This window comes from Phalacrocorax carbo, chromosome Z (assembly GCF_963921805.1).
Source record: "Phalacrocorax carbo chromosome Z, bPhaCar2.1, whole genome shotgun sequence".
Classification (NCBI taxonomy): domain Eukaryota; kingdom Metazoa; phylum Chordata; class Aves; order Suliformes; family Phalacrocoracidae; genus Phalacrocorax; species Phalacrocorax carbo.
The window spans coordinates 16339222-16364590 of NC_087548.1; the positions used below are offsets into that span (position 1 = coordinate 16339222).

At 43.3% G+C, this 25369-nt stretch overlaps 1 protein-coding gene across 3 annotated transcripts in view; it reads right to left on the reverse strand.

Annotated features, from left to right (window-relative positions):
- The window catches only part of LOC104050568 (LIF receptor subunit alpha), a 57482-nt gene extending 50652 nt beyond the window's left edge, over positions 1 to 6830 (reverse strand). Inside the window, exon 1 of one of the 3 annotated variants that reach the window (XM_064438629.1) lies at positions 6679 to 6830. The gene's annotated coding sequence lies outside the window, so the exon portion shown is untranslated. Of the gene's footprint in view, positions 1 to 6181; positions 6342 to 6678 lie in introns of those variants that run through there. The other 2 variants (XM_064438634.1, XM_064438631.1) reach the window with 2 other exon arrangements.
- Between the last annotated feature and the right edge of the window lie 18539 nt (positions 6831 to 25369).

The following is a 25369-nucleotide window of genomic DNA, read 5'->3' on the forward strand; positions in this document are numbered from 1 at the left end:
ACTGTGAAAATTAGTTGTAGTTAGAACACTTATAACCTATATTCACCTTTGGGCTTCAAAATCTGCAGAAGCCCCACCTCTAATACTGACCACTATAATTTTCTTCTGAAGTTCATTTGATTTAAGCAGCATTTCTGCCCTGCAGTAATATTAAGACCAATTATTTGAGAAAAATATTTTGAAGCTCTATCCTCACTGATTTTATAGTTAAGAGAGGCCATTAGATCACCCAGTTCAAGAAGGGCAAATCCGTGGTCAGCCATACAAACAGGGTTACATCACATGATGAGCAGCATTGCTGTCTTGGCACAAGAGCTTCTGGGTGACTGTGTAAAGTCCTTTTTGGAAGGGAGAAGGGCTGCCAGATTAAGGGACATACCACCAGGCAGTCACAAAAGGCAACTGGCTGCCCAATCTAGCTCCATGATGAGCAGATGTATGCCTTGCCTCCCACTTGTCCAACTCTCCCTCTCATCTGGGCTTTCCAAGATACGTGGGATCTGCTATGCAACTCTCAAACATGCAGGTAATTTGAAATGCAGTTTGTAAAGTTACAGAAAGTAGGAATATCAGAGATGCTCAAACCACTCCGGCGGACTGCAGCGTGCCATTTTTATGCCCAGCCCAAATGCTGCAGACAGGCTTGCCTTCACACTGCTTGGGACCAATGTGTCCAAGTCTGGACCAGACCACTTTGCACCAAGCCACCAGGTCACCATCTAGCTCCAAAACAGCTTCTTCTGTGCTTTTGTGTTCAAAGTGCTTAAAATGAAGACAGAGTAGTTTTTAAAACTTTAGGCTGAAACGTGTGGCATGCACAAGGGCACAACGTGGGGGCCATTCGAGGGCAAAAAGCCAGCTGGGGTAGAGCTGGCTTGCTCTGCTCACCGTGCTAGCTAAGCTTGCCATAGGCCATATCCATACTATCCACAATAATTGTTTAACCATGCTAGCTAGTCAACTGAGTCTGCACTTCCTCTTGAAGGGAAGTATTTGATTTATTCAGGGAGCAAAAATAGTTTAGATGGATGGCTGAAGCCCGAGGCCCAGAAGTAAACATGGACCATTTCTGAGCCAAACTGACAGTGTAAACCAACTTCAACTACCCCGTTACTTGTACTTTTATCATACCTTTAAGCAACTTGTGCAATAATGACAAAATTATGCAAGCCTAAGAAGCATTCCAGCATACTTTTCAGACAGTGTTCGTCACCTAAGGAAATCATACAAATACATTGCTTTATTTAAATTTCATGATTATGTACTACAAACTACCAGGCCACCTTGATACAAAGCTATCTAGGTTCATTCAACACGGCAAAGCTGTTACCAGTGCAGCTATAGGTACACAGCAAGCACAAATATATACCTCTATTTTAGAAATATATGTATATTCCAAAAGAAAGTGCTTTTGACTGATGACCAAAATGCAATAAGCTACACTGGCAGAGAACACCAGTATAATGTTGCTCATCAATATATAAGCATGCCCTTTCCAAACAATCAAAACCCCACAGTTATGCTGTAACCAGTGTACTGTATCAGTGAAACTATTTGGCTGGCAAGGAAAATGCTGCAGCATAAAAGCAACCCAAAGAAAGCGCTACTTTATCTGCTTAAGACTTCAGGAAACTTCAGGAGGCCAAGGCTGGCTGAAAGGCTGTGCTTTTTGATTTTGCAGGAAGCTGACCCTAAAATGCTGGGTTTAGAGGTGAGAAAGGAGACTCTGCTCCCTGCCAACACACAGCCCAAGAAAGGCAGAAGCCATCCCGCTCCCGGGTGCTCCTGTAACACCATGCCAGCAACACAGGCTGTCCATCCTCTGAGGTGGGCTGTGCTGCGGGTCTGATTTTTGGCAGGGTAGGACGTGAGGCAGAAGGAGCAGGGAATTGCTACAGTGCTGTCCTTGTTTCCATGACACATGCTTTTGTAACTTGTGCTCCCTGAGGTAAAAGGCATAATTTGGACTCAACAGCTGACAACTCAGCAGTTCTCTGCCTGTGGGATAAGGGAAAGCTGCTTCTGTTGTAGCAACAGTCTTTGACCTCACTCCAGTGCCAGCTCCAGACCATGCATGGAAAGGAGGGGAGACATATGCCCTTCAAAACCTTACACCCTGACCAACATTCATACCAATGGGTTAGGAGTTATTTTTAGTTTAAGCACTTCCTGCTTGCAGTGAAACCTGCTTCTAGGAGTGATTCCAAGAGACGGCAGCAGGGAAAGGCAGAAAGCAGCAAAGTGGCAAAAGCCCCAGAATTTCTGGTCTTGCAGGAAGTGCATGGACCTTACAGATGTGCAGCAGGAGGGCTCCCACAGTCCTCAAATTTAGGGACTGCAAGTTGCCAGGGGAGGGCGGACAGCAACAATCAGCAAAAACCTGATGGTGCTTATGAAAAACAATCCCTGAATATGCTTCTCAGTGTCAGGTCAGAACCCCCAGATATCATTCATTCCAGTTACTATCTGCTAGTTTATAAGCCCTTAAGAAAGGCAGGTAAAGGCACAGGAACCTCTGTGTTTCCTGGTGATCGGCATCCTAGCTACCCCTCCACCCCCAAAAGCAGGTAAGAAAACAGCTCTGGCCATCTAGGAATTTATATGGCCCCCATCATTGCTGTCCTAATGACCCTGGAAGAGATCCATAAGCTTCTGGAAAATGATCCCTGGAGACATTTAAGCACCTATAAAAACTGAACTTTTGATGCTTAAACCTAAAAGAAACTTGTTCCAAAAGTAATTATTCCTTGCCTGGGTCTACTGATGAAATGTGCGGAGAACCACAGGATCAGGTTCCCCAGAAAAAGCCGAAGTCACCACTTTTGTTTAAAGACATAGTCAGAATAAGAAAGCAGCAGTGGTGCTCCCTTTTCTCAGGCAGCCAGCCCAGCCACTGCAGCACTCAATGGGGCAAGTGCAACACCTCCGACCACCCAGAGACTACTTGAAGTAACAGATGAGTCAGGATGGAGACTTCAGCCTTTCTGTAGGTGGCATTTCTCTCCGCAGCTTACGTAACCACCAACTCGGAGCCGGACTCCCTGTCCTTGTGAGTGGGCACTCACTGGAAGCAAGGGACCACGGGCTCCAGGTCCCACTCCCAAGGATTATTTAAATCTTTTACATTAAACAGTTTATGGAATGAAATACATCAACCAGTTTTGGGGCACAGAGCAAAATCACCTCTCAAGCTTTATCCAGAAGTAATTTATTTTTCTCGTTTTAGACAGAAATTGGATGCCTAACAGTCAAAAAAGAGTCATAACTAAACCTCAGGGGAAAAGACGCACCAAAACACAAATCATTTCAACTAATTCTAGGTAGTTATGGTAACAGGAGTAAAACTGACTTTCGTACCTGTTTTCCGTGTCTCCCTGCAAATCTAACTCAGAGCAGCAGCATCCCCTCTCAAAAAGCCACCAGTATCTCATCTGAGTTCTCAATCCTTCCACCTATGCGAGTATCTTTAAACCTCCCATATCAGACCTTTTCTTCTACTGCTGATTACATCCCTTCACTTGAACCATCTCTCAATTTCAACATCAGTCTGAATCCAAGATCCCAGTCTTTCTGTGTCCTAGATCAATATGTGTTATTGAAAATGGAACAAAACTAACTCCAAGAAGTTTCCTGATTTCTTTTTTTCTGTTTTCCCTTCCATTATCCAGAAACTGCCTTTCAACAACTCAAATAAGCTAATTACAAGATAATATAAACTATAATTTAAAACTGCATCAGATCATTTTTGCTTTCATCCAACAAATATATCAACGCAACAGGAACTGCTGAATTTAGCATCCTCCTCATTCCTCTGAGCACTAGCACACAGCCTAAGTGATACAGAATCTCATTTACCTGGTCACACCATCTCTTGGGTCACTTGCAGAAAAACATAATCCACCTGCATCAGCCTTGTGATGCACTGCACTCTGCAAGACAGTGAGTAGTTATAAACATACAGATTGTTTAAGACTGCTGGACACTTTCTTCCTGAAGTACCATTTCATCTTTCAGGTGGAATTCTCACTAACACACCGAGTTTAAATACATCTTTTCATGAGGCACAAAACTTGCTGTCAGTCACCCACTGGATTAAACAATTTAATGCTCATGCAGTAAGACAGCTATTTCTAATAGATTTACAGACTCTGTTCTAGCATTACCTATGGATATTATATTTTTGAATGTTTCCTAATGCCCTGAGCTGCACAATGTTGAAACAGATGTGACCGTATAGCCATAGATTGTAACTCATCCAGCACTTGAAAATTAAAGCCCCATGATTTCCCTGCTAAACTAGCAGCAGCAGCTTTGCCACCTGTGAAAATAAGTTTCTCTCTCTTTCTTGGAAACATCTCCACCCATATGGCTATTCCACATATTCCCGACTTGCCTTCGGTAAGTCTGCAAGAATGCCCTCACCTAAAGGTTAAGTCTCTCCCTTTCCTCAGCACACCTGTAAAGGGGTTTAGCACAATCTAACTCATAGATAGTGGTTGCCACTGGTTGCTGTAAGTGACTAAAGTGGTATGTCTGGAGAGTGCACAATGGAAACTGTTATCACTTAATAACACTGATAAAAGTTTGAATAGGTGAAACAGTGATAAGATGAAAGGATGCCAAGACTAAGTAAACAGAAAGCAAAATCAAACAAAATCAGGTGACCTACTGACTGCCTAAAAGCTATCTATACTTCAAACCAACTACAAGTCAGTGATTTTTAAGCTTTCCAGTTGTTGACTTCTGCAAGATTTTCCCGTTTAGATACATAGCCCTGTAGCCTACCAACACTAGACTGTCTTTTCTTAGTAGCCTCAGCAGACCTCTCAGAAGTAACCTGCAGACCCCCATCCATCTAATGACAGGCAACCCATGCCAAGAAATACCAACCAACTGCAGATAGGGCACTACTCATTCTGTGGATCCACTCCCTGCATTTGCTTCTGTCTCTTCCACATCCTAATCCTTCCCCTCATCAAACATAATTTTTGTTTTGATCTTGATTCATATTGGGGCCAAATCCAGGAGACTTCTATGCACATGCTTACCTTTATCATGAAAAACATACAGAAATCAAAGCTTATCTTTATCACCAAAACCATACAGCATACAATGGTTGAGAAGTTAAGGACAATCACAGACCTTTTGCAGATCTAGGCATTCATGCATTCTTCCCTACAGGATGTGCAAAGCTTTATATATAAAGCACATGTGCACTGATGGATCTACGTTAAACTGAATATGACTATATAGTGTCTCAGCTGGCATTGCCGCATGCTGATTTAAGAGGGAACATGGAATGACATGGACTTTAATCTTCCCCACAGCTACTAAACCTGCTAAGTCTGATTAACAGTCTGGTTTCATGCTCTGGAATCAACATATGGGTTTAAGAATTTAAAGAATTCTTTAACAGTAAGGAAAAAAGGCAGAATGGACTTCCAGGTAATATGTCAAAGGCAAGTCACATTGGCTTACGTAGGTAACAAGCTGGGTTCGTATACAGCAGAAAGCTACCCAATGCCTGTGCTTTCCTGAAGGGAATTTGACAACATGAACAGCTTGATTATGGAATATGAATATTTGGCTATTTTTGCAACGGAGATTTTAAGTGTGAAAGTCTGTGGAAAAGAATCAAAGTGACAATTCCTACATAACAGCTCACATTTTAAGTCTCCCTAGCACTAGATGACTATAACATTTACTCCAATTACAGCAAATTTCCCAGCAAAAATTATACCAAAGCTCCCAGGCATCCACCACCGATGACAATTAAAAACCAAATAAACCACGTATATCACCAATTCCTACCAAAGCAACACACGGCATGCCGGCACAATATGCCCAGTTCAAATTTACCTACACACATTGAGTTTTAACAAGGGGATGACGTTCCTTCCAGAACTACCTCAGGGGCTTAGAGAGATCTTTTTTAAACACAATCTCTGAACACATTATAAATTCAATCACTGAGAACAGACACAGCGAGCTGCCACTGCGCCGGTGTGCCTGCACAGCCAGCCTGCGGCCGGGCGCGCAGCATGGCTGGATGCTCCCCAACCGCAGAAAGGGCTCTGGATTCCCCTCCCGAGCTCCCCCGCTTTGGAAGGGTGCTACTTAGCTAAAAAGAAACAAACAAGCAAACAAAAAAGGCACAAAAAGAGGCATAAATATTATTTACCCGCTGTTTAGTCCTTGAACCAACCAACCTGCCGGCCAGCAACATGAGCTGTTGACAAAACACAGCCTCTATTTAAGCCGCAGTCTCCGGGCAGCGGCAGAGCCGAGCCGCCGATCTCTCCCCCCGCGCCCCGGGGGAGGCTGCTGCGGTCTGCGCCCGCACCGCCCGCCGCCCCCGCCGCCCCCGCCGCCGCCGCCACCTGTCCGCCGCCCCCGGCCCAGCCCCGCGCCAGCAGCAATGTCGGGAGACAGGCGCGGGGCTCGGAAAGCCCCCGCCGCCCCGCCGGGTCCCGCCCGGGCTGCCAACCCCCGCCTCGGCCCCTCTCGCCGGCGCCTCCCCCGGGGCGGGCGGAGGGACGGAGGGAGGGACGCGGGGGGACATCTGCCACCGCGCCCCTCTGGCCGCCCCCTCCCAGGTACGAGCGGAGCCCCCCGCCGCGGGGCCGCAGCCGCCGCCGCCGCCGGGAGAAGCCGGCCGTCCCGGGGCCCGGCACTCACCCGCCGCCGCCTCGCCGTGCCCTGGGGCAGCCTCATGCCGCGGGGGGTGCGTGGGGCTGCCCGCGGCGCGGTCCCGGCGGCCCAGCTCCGGCGGCTGCACTGCGCAGCGCCGACAGGAAGGAGGGATGGAGCCGGGGCGGGAGGGCGGGAGGGAGGGAGGGAGGGAGGGAAGGATGGAGGAGAGGGGCTGGCGGGCTGCCTGCGGGAGGAGCCTCCGCCGCGCACCGCCCGGCGCCGCCACCTCCCCCGGCCCTGCCTCCGGGGCACCGCCTTCCCCCGCCGCCCACCGCCGCCCGCCCCGGCACCGCAGCGGGGGCAGGGCTCGGTCGGGGGGCCGCTGCCGGTAGTCCTGGCTTTCTCGGGCAGAAGCTGTCCAGGCTTTCCGGCTGACACCCGCCTTTAGTCGTGCGGCCGGGCTATAGTCCGGACTAAGCTGTTACACTGCCGTGGCCGGTGGTTTCGCTGGGTCCCCAGCGGGCTGCTGCGAGCGTGCCGCGGGGGTGGATGAAGTCACGGGTCCGGTCGGATCCTTTCAGGTTTTCTCCGTGACACGGTCAAATATCCTTCTTAGAAAAGTATCTTGAATACCTCCAATGCTGCCAGCCCTCCAGGTTCTGAAGCGGTGGGCCTGGCCCTCCAAACCCAGAAGATTCTTGATTCATTTTATCTCTGTATTTGCCTCTAGTTTCTGAGGTCTGGGACTTGACCTCCAACATTTCCTTGAAGCCACAACAGCTACGTGCCAGCCTCTCTTTTAGATTAAACTTGAAATCCTCACAATCCCACAGTCTCAAGAGTCAGGCAATTTAAAAAATATATACAACGAGGCCCATAAAGTCAGAAGAGTTGGCAAGCCTGTGGCTCCTCTCTTGTTCCCCAGTAAACCACAGCAGAAGGGGGAGAAAAAGTAACTGCTTGGTTCTCCTTGCATTTTTCTGTCCACATCTTCCTACAGAGGTTTTCCAAGTTGTTGTAGAATGTTTTTCTCAGAACCTAGATGATAAAGAACTACAAATACTTCTATGGATGTCCTAGGCCAGACTTGTGTCCCATCTTGGCTAAGAAGATGATTTCAGAACCCCGGAGACAGGGTCTCCTGCCATCCTGCGCATTCCTTGCTCAGGCTAAGTGAACACAGGCTATTTTGTAGAGAAGAAATCTTCCACAGTTTCCTCCCCTTTCCAGTGTATTTACTTGTGGAAAGAGAACTGAAGCTTCAGCAGGCCGGCAAGAGACACATAAACCTCATGGTTAGGTCATGCAGCTGAATATGAGTTCAGATCTCTTCTGAATCAACAGCATACTTGACTTCAGGCCTTGTATCCTGAGACAGCTGTCTATCTGTTGACCTGTGTCACCTTCTCAAGGGGAAGGATTGAGTCTCCTTATACACATACCATTCTTGGAAAAGAAGGAGGTATTTTTGAACAGCATTTGCAGAGAAGCCCTGGGCTGTGAATCCCAAGCAGAAGATGATGTCTTCCCCTGATGCACATTAAAACATTCGTAACCAAGGATGGACAGACTTTAAGAGTTCTCTTAGGGGTCTTCTACCTAGTAGGTCTAGGCAGTCACATTTCCAGTACATCAGTCGGCTGTTCGCAGTCCCAGATCTCTGCCCACTGGGAAGGTCTGCTGGATGGCTAATTCTGTGATCTAGACTTCACTTCAGGTACCAAGAGGTTTAGTATGTCAGCTGCCTAAGGCCGTTTTTGTGTTGAGCATCCTGTTTCCATTCTAGCCCAGAAGCCCTCCTGCCCTCTTCCCATGCAAGAGCAGCCAAATCACAATGAAACCGGGAAATTCCATAGCACCAGAAGGCTTTGGGAGAAGGTGGTCATTTCAATGTACATGACCCATCCAAGGGAGGACTGCCTCAGCCTTTCTCTGATCCAGCTCTCATTCATTGGAGCCTGAATCCAAGGCTCAGAAGGATGCAGCTTGCTCCTGTGCCATGGGTGACAGACATACATATGCAAGTTTCCATGCACAAAAGTGACACAAGAACTTTCTTTCAAATGCATTGAAAAAGTTAAATGAAATTGTACTACCTTTCTTTTCTGCAGCTCATGATATTTCACCTTTAGTAGAGACTCACAGGCATCTTACTTGTCAGGAAGCCTTGTACCATGTACGTGGTACCATGTGTACCGTGAGTAATTGGAGATCTGGCTCATTTTCTACATGATGAAATCAAGCAATAGTAATTTTTACTATTTTTGCTTTTGAATTAGCAAGGCAACTTCCCTGTTATGCACAGACATTCCATACAAGAACAGGGGAAAGATGTGTGGCATTTTCTTTTTTAAGCTGAAAAATGTGATTGTGAAATTAGAAGAAGATGCCAGGAGAAATCAGAGCTAGGGGTAGTTCCTGAAGTTATTTTAAGGTTTTGATATTTTATTAATTACTTGATTTTTAATGACTCTGTTGGAAGTTAAGAAACTTTCTAGATCTGATGCTATTTAAGACAAGTCTGTATAGTAAAAGTTTCAAGGTGATAAAGCTACAGATGGTTCATATCAGTTATCTGTTTTATACAGTGAAATATGCTAATTGTAATATAAATATCCCCTATACAAGTGACTGGTCTAATTACCATACTGTTCTGATCTGCAGAAAAATATTCTATCTATGCATCTCATCTCCTCTTGAGATGTTCGCTGTGAAATATCATAGCTGCTATATTTTATAATGAAACTTATTTGCATATAGTACATATATGCAGGCCATTTGCTTTGTTTCCTGCCTTATCTCTGGTTTCCAGAAAACTGAAGGACAGATGCTGGAACGCACACTGTGTCTTTATATAGGCAGTGTAGGATTTTGTCATTGATTTTAACAGCAGCAGGGCTGTGCTTTCAGCATTAATATTTTGGACAGTGAGAGAGGAAGGTTTGAGTCTCTCCAGATAGTAGGGTAGTTTTATTTTATCTTGGTTTATCTCAGTGCTTAGTATTACTTAGAGAACAACATATCTGCTGCCTAGGTCAGAAAAAACTTCTTGGGGCATGTAAATTCCAGATGAAAGTGAGAAGCCCAGCTAGGACTTTTTCATTAATTAGAGTTTCCTGGAGCCATTTAGTCTTGTATTTAAGGGTGTGTTGGTTATTTATGGCAGAGAAAAAGAACGGATGTGTTGATGTTCTGGAACTTTTCCTTTGTGCATTGTTTCCCGTTTCACAGTTGTATTTGGCACCCACTTTACTCCAGCCAATAAAGAATATTAAAGAACTTCCTTTGCTGAGAAGTTGTGTGCACATTTTACAAACTGTACAGTTTAACCAGAAATGTGACAGGTAGTACTTCTACCAGCACTTACAAACACCAGAGATTGTAAATATATAATGTTGCCAGCAAAGGCCTGCCAATTATTCTTTTTATTGACTATCTATTCCAGTTTTCTTTAAAACAAACAAAAAAGAGGATTATATAATACAACCAAGAAGGCAAAGTTGGGTCTGACTGAATGTATTCAGGAAAGCCAATAACAAAACTCACACTGGCTGTGATAAGAGCAGGAGTAGCCCCTGTTCATGCCAAGAATAACCTCAAGTACTGTGGATAGTGCATGTGTTTTGGTGCGCTCACAAAGCAACAGCTCTTTCCTATGAGGTCTCAGTGGAAGCATCCCTGAGTTGTCATGCTGGCGCAGAGCTATTCTTGGAAATGCGTACACTGACCCCAGAGAAATAAACTCTTAGTAATTAATATTTTTCAAATACAGAGAATTTTCTTTATCATTAGGGACCTATGCTTGTTAATCTAGTGACATGTTGGCAACATATTGCTAAAGGGCTTCAAACAATTCCCTGGTCTTGCCCATCTGCAGGGAAACCATATGCTCTATTGTGGTGTCTGTGTTTGCAGGGAGAAGCAATGGGGGACTTTGATCTACTGACCTGCACTAACTTAGGTAGTGCCATGAATGTAAAAAGAAATAGAAAGAAAAACATTACTTGCCAAAAACAATTAAACACTTGCATTCCTTTCACTGGAAAAAATTCTTCCTCAGATGCCTTAAATATGCATGGTGTATGGAAGTACTGGATTCACTACCAGTAATAAGACCCTTATGGTCAGCAGTGAAGGTAAAGCTTCTCCCATGCGGTACAGAGATACTAGCAGGTGGATCTCATGGCCACACACTGCCAAACATCAAGATCTTTGTGTCCAAGTGGTCAACTATGGTAATTTGTGCGTAGAACAGAGGACAAGGGGCACCTACTGCTGAGTCTTCACTAAGTATGTTGGGTCTGTCTTGACTGGCAACAACAAACAATTTTTTTGAACAGGCCTTTTATATCTTCCTGAGTCAAGCAGTTGTTATGCAATGATTTTGCCTCAGACCCTTGCTTGTCTTATCCTCCAGGAACCTTTGCAAAAGTTTCTGCACATTGTCTTATTCTCTTATTTTGCCATCTTTACGACTACTGTATGTCTTCCTCTTGGGAAGATGTTATCTGAGCCCAAGTTATCAGGGCATGGTTTTAGGGGTGACGAGTTGCCTACGCTATGGCATTATCAGAGCAAGGGGACTGAAATTCTGGTTTTGTGTTGTGGTCTTGATGTAAACAACTTGTGCCGCACCATTTCTTGATTTGACTGCTGTCATTCACGTCCATCATGCCCATTAATATTCATTCTTTCCACCCTTCCCCTAGTGCATCTTCTGATGCTTCCACATGCAGGCATTTGTACATTTCCATTTGTACTTCATTCAGATGAGTCTTAATACTTCAGTTACAAATGTTTACAGTGGTTAGAGTGAACTAATGCCTGAGAAGGACCTACTGCTGAAGTCCCTCTGCTAAAACAACCTACACGCTGTAAACTGAGTAACAGTTTTAGGTCTGCTTCCTGATCGAAGCATTTGTGCCATCCTGAAGTTGATTATACTGGCAGTGTAAAGTTCAGCACATGCTTAATCATCATGGTGGATGCATCCCATTGCTAAGTCCCGTAGAGTAACATGAGAGGTCAGTATTCAGGTCAGTGAAATAAGAACAACATAGTTCTTGGAAAGAAACAAAGCTAAATACAAACTTCTGAAGAAACACCAACAAATGGTAAGCATTTTACTAACTGTGGAAGGGCTGGTTGAACCAGTCTTAGAACTAAGTCTGATTTATGAATATGAAATTGAAGAAGCCTACTTTGCACAGTAGCAGAAGGGCCTAATTACATCATGAAAAGAGGATTTATGACAGTAAGAAGCTAATTTAGATTTGTAATAGCCAGAGAAGCAAGGAAACCTGCAAATAAAAGATACTGAGAACATCTAGGACATTCATATATTCTTAATATTGCAAGGCCCTCCTCTGATTCCCCAACATCAGTGTATCGAATTCAAACATACTGCCTTGCTCTGTGCAACTTTCCAAAATGCTCCTTATTTAGGAATTCTTGTCACTGTGGTGTTGGCTGTTTCCAATGCAGTGCCATTCCCATCAGTTGTACCTTTCTGCTCACCAGTTTATCAGCTAGATATTGCCATGCTTTCTCTATTTCTATGAGATCTCACAAAGAAATGTCCCCTGTACTACAAAGCTTAGTAAGTTGATGCTTCAGATTTCCTGTGTTTCAGTCCATGGCCTGAACATGTAGGATGAATGTTGGATGAATATGAAGCACCCTAAGCTGTTATGAAATTTACATGCACTACAGAGCTGATCTTTACATCAGCTGAATCACAGAATCCCAGAATCCCAGAATCCCAGGTTGGAAGGGACCTCAGGGATCATCTAGTCCAACCTTTCTAGGAAGAGCAGAGTCTAGACAAGATGGCCCAGCACCCTGTCCAGCCGAATCTTAAAGATGTCCAACATGGCCAAGGCAACCACTTCCCTGGGGAGATTATTCCAATGGTTGACTGTCCTCACTGTGAAAAATTTTCCTCTCGTGTCCTATTGGAATCTCCCCAAGAGCAACTTGTGTCCATTCCCCCTTGTGACTCCGTCTCCATCTTCTTTGTAGCGACCCCTTAAGTACTGGTACACGGCGGGTGATGAGATCCCCTCTAAGCCTCCTTTTCTCAAGGCTGAACAAACCCAGCTCTCCCAGCCTATCCTCATATGGCAGCTTCCCAGTCCTTTGATCATCCTGGTGGCCCTTCTCTGCACCCCTTCCAGCCTGTCCACATCCTTTTTGTATAGCAGGGACCAGAACTGTACACAGGACTCCAGGTGTGGCCTGACAAGCGCTGAGTAGAGTGGGATGATGACTTCTTTCTCTCTGCTGGTGATGCCCTTTTTGATGCAACCCAGCGTCATTTCACCGGAATTCATGTAACTCAGCTGAGCTGACAGCTTCAGTGAATACTGAATAAGTAGCTAGAATTTTCAAAGTACTCCCTGCACAAATTTTATAGGCAGAAACACCCTCTCCCCCCTGAATCATATCCAGTGAAAGAAATATGCCTTCTCCCATGCTGTCCTTGGGCTGAGCTGTAAGCTCATTCACTGCTTGGAACCAGCCTTCTATGCATTAGCATAGAAGTAGCAAGGCAAAGACAGCTCAGCCAGAGAGGAGGTGGAGATACATAACAAATGCTTTTCAGGAGCATATGAAGTTCTATATTTACATGGTTCATGGCATTCCTCCCGTCAGCCTTTTCAGTGTCTTTTTTTTGAATGTGGGTTTCACTACTGCTTAACACAGTGCATTATTAAATAAGATACCTTAAGGTGTGGCCTTGGAGGACACAATGACAAAATCTATTTATCAGAAGCAACTTTATCCTTTCTGGGCCTGACTTTAGATATATTATTATTTGGTATGTCTCAGTCCCTCTGGTTAACAACAGTTTTCTTGCAGGCTAATAAAAGGTCTGTATTTGTACATAAACAGAAAGTCTAACTCTAATAAAGAGGATAATCCCAGCATATTTGAAAGTCAGGTTGAAAGGTGTTTTCATAAAAGCAGGCGATTTTTTTGCGTTAGGTTAAATATTGTAGTAAATTCTGTGTCTGTTCCAGGAGTTTCCATCAAGCTGGACCTATTTTTGTCTAATGTTGTTTTTTTTATTTTTATACAAAACCATCTTGACCAATGATGTACAATCCTAACTTACTACTCACTTAATTACACATCTGTATACCTCCTCACATCCGTCCTTCTGGTGTAACAAGAACCTTTGCTTTCACTAGTTAGCAGATTGACGGCAATCTCAATCTGCCCCTGCACATCCCTAGTAAAGCCAAAGGAGCTGCCCACCCAGGAATGATTTGTTGTAGCACCAGTGCTGTAAGATTAAGCTGCTTCAGGCAGAAAACTATTTTCTTTAAAGCACTGGTTAGAACATGTGTGGACAGCACTGGAGACACCAGAAATGTACATACATGCTGAAAACTGTGTGACTGAGCATGCTCTGTCTTGTTCCCCTTCTCTGCCAAGCTGGATGTCTAGGCAACTTCCTTCCCCACATAGGTCACCTGAGATGCAGAGAACAACCATCCTTGTGCCATAGAGCACTATTTGTCAGCACTGAGCTAAAACTGATTCACATTCACACTTGGCTTTGCTCAGTGCTCCCTGCTCTGAGGCATAGCTCACTGGGAAGGCTGCAAAGCACATTCTTGAGAGAGATACTGTGAGTGCATGAGGCACAGGCTGAGTTAACGCATATATTGGCCTAGATTTGGGTTTGGCAGGTACTTTTTCTGCCAGCAGTATGAACTTGAGCATCTGTTGTGTCACTTTTTCTGTGATCCTCTACTGCGTTGTGTTAGCATAAGTCTTTGCACACATCCACACAGTAAGACAGGTCAGGGAAACAATTCATTTTTTTATTTTTAATTAAACTCCCCTTAAGGTATTTTTTAACTGAATAGTTCCCTTGCTGTGAATTACACTGAACACAAACATCAAGCCACTGGAAGGCTGGTAGGAGGTAGGAATAAATAGGAATAAACAACCAAGGGCAAGGGTTGAAGGAGCACTCCTGCCATGTGTCAAACCACAGCCCAGGGCTCTAGCCTGTCCTTAGTCTGGGAGACTGGTGACTTCAGCCTTCAGCTATGTCCCTTAGCCACTAGACTGGAGTATTTCAGGCACGGCCGGGGGTCCAAGGGCACTCACAATAGCCAGAATGGACTGACAGTAGGAACCTGAGGAAAACAGGGAACTTACCTTTTGTCCAATGTCTGAAGCAACATAGTGACAGTTGAAGGAATGTCCCTAATTGCAAAGATCATCTGAACTCTGCCCTTTGTGAGCTCACTTCTCAGCACAAGAGCAATGCTCATCCTCTACAAACCTCTATAACCAAGTCATTTGGGTACCCCTGGAACATGGGAACTACCTTGTCTGGGAGGAGTACCTGGCTTTCAGGAGAACATACATCCAGGAAGCCTTTATTAGGCTCCAATGCCAATTTTAGAGGTACTTCAGTGAAGCCTCAGTAAATGTGTTTGGTTTTGGCATGCTGGCTATTGCAAGTTCCAAGTGCTGAATGCCTCTTCAGCCTGTACCTCTGCACTGTTTTGTGTGTGGCGCTGCTGTGGAATGCAGCCTGGAACAGAACACGCTTAAGTTATGGGCACAGCAGAGCTCAGCATTTTAATGTTCCTCATGCTTTGGTTAGGCTGCTAGTTCTCCTTCATTTAAAGGAAAATTAAGAAATCAATAAATCAAAGCCCAGACTTACTCTTTGCTGAAACTGAACTACATAATTACAAATCCATACAGGCATCTAGTGAACAGGGGGAAAGGCTCACAGGAAGCAACCTGCTGAGCACATGGCACTTGTTCTAGCCGAAAGGAAATTCCTGTTGTCTCACTTCTTTTCTCAGTTTTGCTGCACTACACAGCTCTGTAAGCTGAGATTTTGTTGTCTTCCCTCTTTTGATATGCACCACGAGGCAGCAATTCCACCATGCCCTGTTCCATGGCCTTACATGTAGTCTTCCTTCTCATGCCTGTAATTAGCAAGACTGATGCCAAGGAAGACTCTGTGAAAGTCTTGCCCTTTAAGTAGAATATACACACTGTGTGAAGTTACATTTAGATGGATTCTCTCCTGGCTTTAGAGACAATGACACTAACATCAATCTTTTGTGTTATGTCTTGTGCTACCTACTAACAATCCTCAGGCCTCCCCAACTGTCATTTGTGGCCTGAAACCCTTGGATTTAAACACCAGATAATTTTCTCTCTCTGAAGTCACATGGGAGAAACAGCAGATGCCATCATGTGGTGTTGAAAACATCACCTCCAGCTACACAGGTGGTTAAAGGTTTGTTTGGGAAGTGGAAGAGCTTGGTTGCAACAGCCATGGGTGCCCCAGAGGATGCTTCCCATGGTCACAGGGTGCTCTGACCACGTCATTAGGCTAGAGGGCACTGTCCACTCTGCTTTTGAAACATGGACATCCCTTAAAAAAAAAAAAAGAAGTGAAGTTATAGAGGCAGAAAAGGCTGGAGCAGAAGTGAAGGTGATTGTGCAAACAGTCGCCTGGGTAGGGAGGGGGAAGAGCATACTTCTGGTCCCCACTCCAGGGCATGCATTTTTTGTGTACTCAGGTGCAGAAGCCATGTATTTTTCACATAGAACAATTCAGCTTGCTGAGGAAGTTGGGACTGTGTTTACCCATGACAGTCACACTGTGATTCACCCTGTCCCTTATTACAGACAGCAACCTTGACCCATCTTGTGCAATCCTACCACTTTCCTGGACTTTAGAGGAGCACGACTCTTTGTGTTGAGCTATTCCAGAATGGCCTGATTCCTCCCACAGAGAAACCCGCACAAGAGAGCCCTGACAGAAAGACTTCCTTAAGTTTCCACTCCTTCTACAGTTTAGCATAAGCTGTGCCTGTAACAGGTTTTTCTTTAGGACCCAAGTGGTAAAAAATTCCCACAAACCTTTCACATCTGGAGGAGGTGGGAGCTACAGTAGTCATTGGTATGTGCCAACCAAAGCTCAGGAGCAGTGAGAAAAGGTGACTCTCAGTTTTGAGCTGGGAGTACAGAGTAGCACTGTCCTGCAGTGATACCAAAGCAGGCATCTCACTGCTTCCATACCCACAACTCCAGAGTGAGACTCTGGAATTAGGACGCAAGTTTATATGGTCCACAGATGACAGTGGTTGAGTAAATTTTTTTTTTTTTCAAGAATTGGTTGCCAGAGAGACTGCAGGCTGGCTGTTATTATTGCACATGGATGTGAAGTCTGTCCTGGTAGCACAGCTGGCTCTGGGTCCAGAAAGAGGATGTGTACCAAAGGCTTCAGGGAGAATTTGCACCAGTTCACCTGTGGGATGGGTTCCCACAGCTGGTAAGAGAAAGAACAAGCATAAGGTCTGCTTCCAATGGGAACTACTCAGCACAGTCTCAGACCAACCCAGAAACAAGCATTCCAGTTTAAGAAGAGAAGGTTTTGGGGACAGTGTTAAATCAAACATGAAAAAACATCTTGTACAGCTCTGCAAATGCTCTTGGTTGTGTTTTTTTCTCCTGTTTTTTCTCTCTTCCCCCTCCTATTGCTCTTTCCTTTTATTATTTTGAAGCTAGTTAGAGGGCTACTCCTGCACTTTCTTACAGCAGGCTACCCTCTGTGGCCCTGAGTGTCACAGAAATTTCCAGAGACCCAGCCCTCATTTTATACTGCAGCAGTCACTGACCAAATGTGATGCTATTCCTACCTTCTGAGACGAACCACAAGCTGCAGAACCAACCCACTAAATATCCTCCCAGAGATGCCTTAAATTTTCTCCTCTAATTACAGCACTGTACAGAGAAATAACTTGCACAGGAAATCTCTGTACTGGAAAAATATGGGAAGCATGGGACTCTAAAGATTAGAGAGCAAAGGTTATCATTGTATTTAGCTAGTCATTTGCAGCTTCCAGCAGTCTAGAAAGATAAAACTACGTAAATGTTAAATTTTATTAAGGAACATAAAACAGCTCCATATTTACTAGCCTGAATGTTTAATATCAAATCTGTCTAGGCAAAGTGAGTGTAAATCCGTTGTCTTTGATGCATGCAGGAGCAGATCAAGTCTATGCAAACCTTTGCTGTCGATTTTAGTGAGAAAAAATTGAACTCTTTACCATTTGACCTATGCCCTCACAAAGCTTTTCCTGAAAAAGATGAATAGAGCAGAGAGGATGACTTTAGTGATATTATCATTAGAAAGACTGATACTTTACCACTATGACTCATTCTTCCTCCTTCATTTTATTCCTAAAAGCCAATTAATGACATTTAAAAGATGTGTGTTAATGCTTGCTCTTGAAAACAAATGTAATTAACACATAATTTGTGATTTTGCAATTTTACTTTTGAAATTAATGCAATACTGAATAATTTTTACAAGTTAAAGATCAATGCATTTTGCTTTTTTTGAGGAAGGATTTTATGCGTTAAATCCTCTTCTTTTAGGCAAAAGGGAAACAGCATTGGGCACCTCCTGAAGAATTTTAATACGTTAGTATTAATTGCTGACCAGTCTGTGTACAACCACTATCTAAATTACACATGTTCCTTTAATTACAAAAGTTAGCTTTCCATGCTGGTACATTTTCTGTACTCTTTTGCTTTCTTATTATAAGAGTGTGGTTTTACAAAACTCAGAAAGAGAGGCAAAAATTAACTCTATCAACGGAATACATTCCACAAAATTTTACCTTTCCAGTCTATGTTTTTTGAGACCATCAAAATCTCCTATCTGAGTCTAATCAGTTCAGAAGAATGAATCTGTAACATCTAAAACGATCCAAATTTACTTAGATAATGAAGAATCTGTGATTTTCCATGAGCAGAAGAGGACCTCCATTACTTTATTTTTGCATGACTCATTCATCCAGCAAAACCTGAGGTGCTGATTGCTTGTGAAAAGCAAGAGAAGATGTGCAGATCCAGACCTAGAGAAAAGAAAGCGTTTAGAGCTTTGTTAGGCACCAGTAATCTCTGCCTCCCTAGTGCTCTTTTGCGTGTGATCCTATTGACAGGATTTTGATGAGTTGGCATCTATACAAAGCGCATCTTTTGGCATTGATCTCCCAGGTTTGCAAAAGGTAAATATAAAAGACTGTGTTCTTTGTTTCCAGGTGAAGTCACAGGACTGTCTTGGGGTGTTCTAGCATCCTTAAGACATTTATTCAGTTTCCTGTCACTTCAGAACAGCAGAACTAAACCCAAAAATTGTTCAGGGAAAGTGTGAGTCTACTGTTATTTTGTTAAAAAAAAAAAAAAAAAAGGGCAGAAAGTGGTTTCAACTAAGATATGTTTTCCCTATCCCAAAGGTTTGTTAGGGGGACTCTTCTGGTATATATTTGTGATAGTCTGTATAGACAACAGGCTAAGAAATGAGCAGGAGGAGAAAGTAGCATGGAAAGTCTACTTGGACTTTAGTAAGGCCTTTTATACTGTCTCCCACAGCATTCTCCTGGAGAAGCTGGCTGCTCATGGCTTGGACAAGTGCACTCTGCGCTGGGTTAAAAACTGGCTGGACGGCCGAGCCCAGAGAGTGGTGGTGAATGGAGTCACACCCAGCTGGTGGCCGGTCACAAGTGGTGTTCCCCAGGGCTCAGTGTTGGGGCTGGTCCTGTTCAGTATCTTCGTTGATGATCTGGATGAGGGGATTGAGTGCACCCTCAGCAAGTTTGCAGATGACACCAAGCTGGGTGGAAGTGTCGATCTGCTGGGGGCAGGAAGGCCCTACAGAGGGACCTGGACAGGCTGGATCAATGGGCCAGAGCCAACGGCATGAGATTCAACAAGGCCACGTGCTGGGTCCTGCGCTTGTGTCACAACAACCCCATGCAATGCTACAGGCTTGGGGAGGAGTGGCTGGAGAGCTGCCTGGAGGAAAAGGACCTGGGGGTGTTGGCTGGCAGCCGGCTGAACACGAGCCAGCAGTGTGCCCAGGTGGCCAAGGCAGCCAACAGCATCCTGGCTTGTATCAGGAATAGTGCGGCCAGCAGGAGCAGGGAGGTGATCGTGCCCCTGTACTCGGCACTGGTGAGGCCGCACCTCGAGTACTGTGTGCAGTTTTGGGCCTGTCACTACAAGAAGGTCACTGAGGTGCTGGAGTGTGTCCAGAGAAGGGCAACCAAAGTGGTGAAGGGTCTAGAGAACAAGTCTTATGAGAAGTGGCTGAGGGAGCTGGGCTTGTTTAGCCTGGAGAAGAGGAGGCTGAGGGGAGACCTGATCGCTCTCTATAACTACCTGAAAGGAGGTTGTAGCAAGGCCGGGGTCGGTCTCTTCTCCCTAGTAACAAGCAATAGAACGAGAGGAAATGGCCACAAGCTGCACCAGGGGAAGTTTAGGTTGGATATTAGAAAAAACTTCTTCACCGAAAGGGTTGTCAGGCATTGGAACCGCCTGCCCAGGGAGGTGGTGGAGTCTCCATCCCTGGAGGTATTTAAAAGAAGGGTAGATGTGGTGCTTGAGGATATGGTTTAGTGGTGGACTTGGCAGTGATAGGTTAGCGGTTGGACTCAATGATCTTAAGGGTCTTTTCCAACCTTAATGATTCTATGATTCTATGATTCTATGAAATACCAGATGTCACTGCAGAAGCACTTGCCACAAACACCTAAGAATGTTCGACAAGAGGTCCTGTGAGCGCTGGCTGAAAGAAACAGGGAATTACAAGCAGTGGAAGAGATTCCAGCTCTTAGAGTTCAGTGTACCCAGGGATACAGGCTTACTAGGTTCTTTGTGAGTAAACTACAATACATCACAAAAGGTCTGAGTCTGTCACTGCCTTCTCTGAATGGGAATCATCTACAACAGCCTGCATTTTGTTAATTGCTCACATGAGATGGGGGGCAGGAAAGGCAATATTGCTTGAAAGGCTCATACAAAACTACCCAAAATGAGAGGATATATGCATCTTAGAACCATCCTAGACACAAAGTATAACTACTGAATTCAGTTGCTCAATGTCCAAAGTGATGTTTCACTTTTATCCTGAATGGTTACTACTAGTAACTACTAGTAACTGCTACTAAAGAGTAGGCAAGCAACCTGAAAATTTAAATACAGAAATAGTGTCCAGTCTTCATCTACAAATAAATCTTCTGTAAGTATGCTGACCTGAAGAGGTTTGGGGGTTTTTTATTCTTCACTCAAACAATTTAGAAGTACCAGTGTATACAGCATGAGAAATAATTTTCACAGGTGATTTCCATATTGGAAAATAATGGAAAGCATGGGGGCCTAGTGGTTAAGGTGGAAGGGTGGAGGATTGCTCTGAGGACAATGGACAGGGCTTTGCAAATCCAGTGGTTCCTAAATTTTGGAGTAAAATATTGCTGTGTTTTTGTCAACGAGCATAGCCCAACAGGCATCGCCACTGGACAAGGAGATGAGTTTTAAAGGTGATGAGGGGCCACAATCCATGTTTATTTCTGCAAGAACAAACCAACAGTTCTGAGTTGAGATCCTCCTCTGAAATGATGTGGAAATGCTTGCACAAGAAAGCCAAGTGAGAAGAAACAGATAGGGAACAAAAAAGGGGCAAATACATCCAAATGCCCCTGTCACCACTTTCATATTAGAATAAGGGAAATTTATTTTTAAATAATTAAAAACAATAATTAAATGTCCATATTCCGTAACAGGAACTGCAGATCTTGATGTACCTCTAGAATTGTCTATAGAATGAGGGCTAGAAATCAGTTGTAAGAATGAGCTGAGGTGCTTTGGTCAGTTAAAACTTTTTCAGGAATAATCATACTCTTTACGTCTTCTGTTTGTGAATTTTTAAGAACACTTTACCATTGACTTCTCCTGAAAGACATAATTTGATCATGATAGACTTGAGCTTTCAGCATTCAGTGATGCCCATATGCTTTTCATTGGAGTCAAAAAAAGAATTCGACTGGTGTTTTTCATAGATGAAGGCTCAGAATAATATAGGAAGTTTTGAATCATTTCAGATTTAAAGACACAGACAGATGCCAGCTTGAACAACTGACAAGCCACTTGTGGAGATATGCAAAAACATGAGCTGTGGCCTTATAAAGATACTCATATTATACAGGAAGATTATCAGCAAGTTTGTTATGGTGAAAGGTTCATTAAATGATGCTTATGCTATTTCTTTCCATTAAAAACAGACAGAACTCAAGAGCATATTTTGTAAAAGCCTATCAACTCAATAGAAATCACTATGGTGACACGGCCCTGAACTTCTGAAGGGGTGAAAAACCTTTTCTGAAGTCTAAAATCTTAAATTGTTCAAAGTTAATTTGTTCAAGAGATGATGCCTGCAGCAACAGATCTAACGCAGAGGGAACCTCCCGAGGAAGCCTGAGTATATTCAAAAGCTTCCGAATTATTCCAGTAAAAGTCCTTGTACAGAAAGTTCCAGGTCACTTCTTGTTTACTTGGTTAGCTGCTGTAGAAGAGTCACATAGGATTTCCCTAACAAATCACATGTTCTCATATTGCAGCATCCTTGAGCCAAATGCATAGAAAACCTTAAGTAACCTTTTCTTCCCCAATATACACAGGGAGAAATAATTTGTTTTCAACATTTTTGGCCCCTGCATTACATAGATAATAGCCAAATAATGACCAATTTCAGCATATTTCCTCCTGTACTCTAAACAGCATCTGCATCGTTTTCTGTCAGTCTTATCCTTTACACACAGTACTTTATAAGCAAGAAGGTCATACATGTAGTAACATTACATGAGTGTAGGTTTACAATTTTGCATATTAGTTTGCAGGAAATTACTCTGTTCCAGATGCTGTGAGCTATTTTCCCATGCCTACTGAGGTAAACAGACCTGAGGCTAGAAGAGGCTTTGAACCATTTTTTGGAAAGCCTGGCTTCCAATATCTGCTTCTTTCTTAGGTACTTCAAAGTCACACATTGCCTCACCCTTAAGCATTTGGCTTTCATAACTGGTTCTCTGAGCAATGAATGAAAGGAATTGCCTTAGGTCAGCGTTGTTTTTGCAAAAGATGCCTAAAGATAGCCAATACAAAACATGAATGACACAGATTTGTCCAGATTCCTGCTAAAACAGGGGAGACGATGAGAATGACATTTTAAATGTGTTATGTCAGCTACTTGTCAAGAGAAGGGGAGATCTGAATTCTAACCCCTACTCCAAGGACTGTGTATGCACTGAATCCAGTTACTCTTTTGCATAAACAGCCATTTAAGCAGGACCAGAACCCAGATTTCCATTAGTCCATGAAAGTGCCTCAATTACTGCATTAAGGATTCAGGCTCCCGCTGTCTTCTTCCTGCTTGATGAGACTTGAAGTCTTTCTACAGAGTGACTTGGCTTTCACAGAAGGGGTGAAAAAGACATCTGTTGCCCCCGTCACACACACTACTTAAGGAATTAACCTGCCTTGTGTATGCAGTTTCCTTGAGCCAAATGTGTAGGACATTTTAGATAACTATTTCTTTTTCAGTCTACACAAGAGATAGACGCACTTATGCCTTTAATTACCTATGACATTGAAAATATAACATATACTCTGAAAAATCCCAATTAAAAGTGCTGAAACATAAGTTCCAGCTCACGCTGTCTTGGTGAGCTGTTCAGAAAAATTTATATAGGCTTTCCACTTATGAAGTAATATCTGTGAAAGATTTTCATTCGCCTTGTGAGGAGAGGGGATAGTACCCTCATGGCTCAGGCAAATAGGTGAGATTGTGATGAGAATTTCTACTGATGTTTTAGAGGCACCAGATTTTTTATGACACAGTTTATTCTTTTTCATTGCTGTCATCATCAAAAACTTCTACTCATATCACATGTAAAGCAAAACCTCCTTAAATGTAATTTTATTTTTTTTAGAAGACTATTCTGATAGGGTATTTTTTTCTTAATTTCATGCAGAGTAACAGAAAATATTTTATGTTTATGATGGCTGTCTCTCCAGTCTGCTTCCACAGAAGGCAATAAAAAACTTTGCATTGTCATCACATTGGTACTGATAGAATATGTATTTAAGAATATCAAGTTGCCTTCAGGATTTGATGTTAGTACTAAAGGCTTTGTTCAAATCCTCAACATGGAAAAGGTCCCTTTTGAATTCAGTGAGCTTTAGATAAGCTGCTTGGACTCTGGGGCCAGAAATTTTTCTTCACTAACATGGGTTCATTAATTTTGATAAGTACCAGCAAAGTAGGCATTATGTGTTCTCAGTGGGTGAGAAAAGTTGCACAAAGAGAATTTTTAGTGATTTATTGAAGGTAACAGTGTAGATAACAAGTCTGTGACTACACCAAAGCTCAGCATTTTCTGGTGAAAACTAGGCACCTAATTTTTTTTGAAATTAATAAAGTCATGTCTCCTGCAACACACTGTATCTTGAAATCCATCCAGAAGAGAAGCTCTGAACTATAAAAGCAAATGTGCTGCAAAATATTCCTTCTCTTCAACTAATACTTTACAGGCCAGGCCTGTAGTTCAGACACCCATTTCCAGGGTGACCTATGTGCAAGCTTTCCAGTTGTACATATCCTTCGCATATTCGTTATGATTACAGCACTGAACAGTTAATGTCTTCAGTAACTTTTTCACTTTTTCAAAGCGTAACTTTAAAACACAGCATTTTGTTTAAAGGGTGTGTTTAGGTCCGCTAAACCAACAGAAATTAAAGGTTTTGGAAAACATGTCAAGCTCACTGTATAGACTGTGCACCACTTTGTGGTTACTTTTGCCTTTTCAGTGACTCACTCTGACTTGTTTTTTATTCCTAAAATATAGATTTAGCTTCAAATTGAGTTCATCTTGTATGGTCACATTTGCTGTACTCTGTCTTCAAATCTGGAAAATATTTGTAAAATAATTTCTCTTTTCTCTGTGTCACCAACTCTTCCCAGAAAGCATTAGTGTATCTTTTATTTCTGTTTTCAATTGTAGATAGAACTTAGAAGAGAACTGTTAGTTAAAAATAACTCTGTTATGAAATCACTTAGAGAATGGAAATACTCTTGTCTCGATTTCCAGGCCCAATGGTGATGTTTTCTTCATGGTTTCATGTAATCGCACAGAATAAAGAGTTTGGGAATCACCAGTGGTTAGCAGCATCATAGTGAACAAGGACAGCTAATGCACACCTGCTTTAGATACATTGGGAAGTGCCCTCAAGCATGAACATCAGAAACTTAGACATGTTCTTTAAGGAAAAAAAACCCCTATTTTCCTGATATCAGGAATGTGGCTTTGTTGTATTAGGAAAACTACAATGTAACTGCTTCTGTAATAGTTCAAATTGCTACAGAGGTATCATTGGCTCCAGGTATAATGTTTTAAATGCCAGAACCAGGAGCATTATTATTCACTGCTATTCAGGTCAGCAGCAGGTGCATTTTCAAATACTTAGCCAAAAATATAGAGTCTCCAGAAAATAAGTGGGAAACATTTTTCTTTCATAATGGCAATTAAATCTGTCTTGAAATCCACAGCCTGCTTGACTACTCTGGGCAGATTAGCTCCTCGCACAGCTTCTGCAGTATATTACAAATGAGCAGTAAGCTACATCTCAATTTTTGTTATTACTTTCAATATTGTGTGTGGCCAGCCCAGCAGTACAGTATGCATTATAAGCACCTACATCCCAGCTCACTCTCACCTCAGAGGCACTGGCATCAGCGGCAGCTGGACACTCTCCACATCTTTTTGGACTCAGGGAATATGTTCAAGCTTCTGTTCAAGCTGAACTAGTACCTCTCAAAATATGAGGTTCATCTTGTGTTTATTTTGAC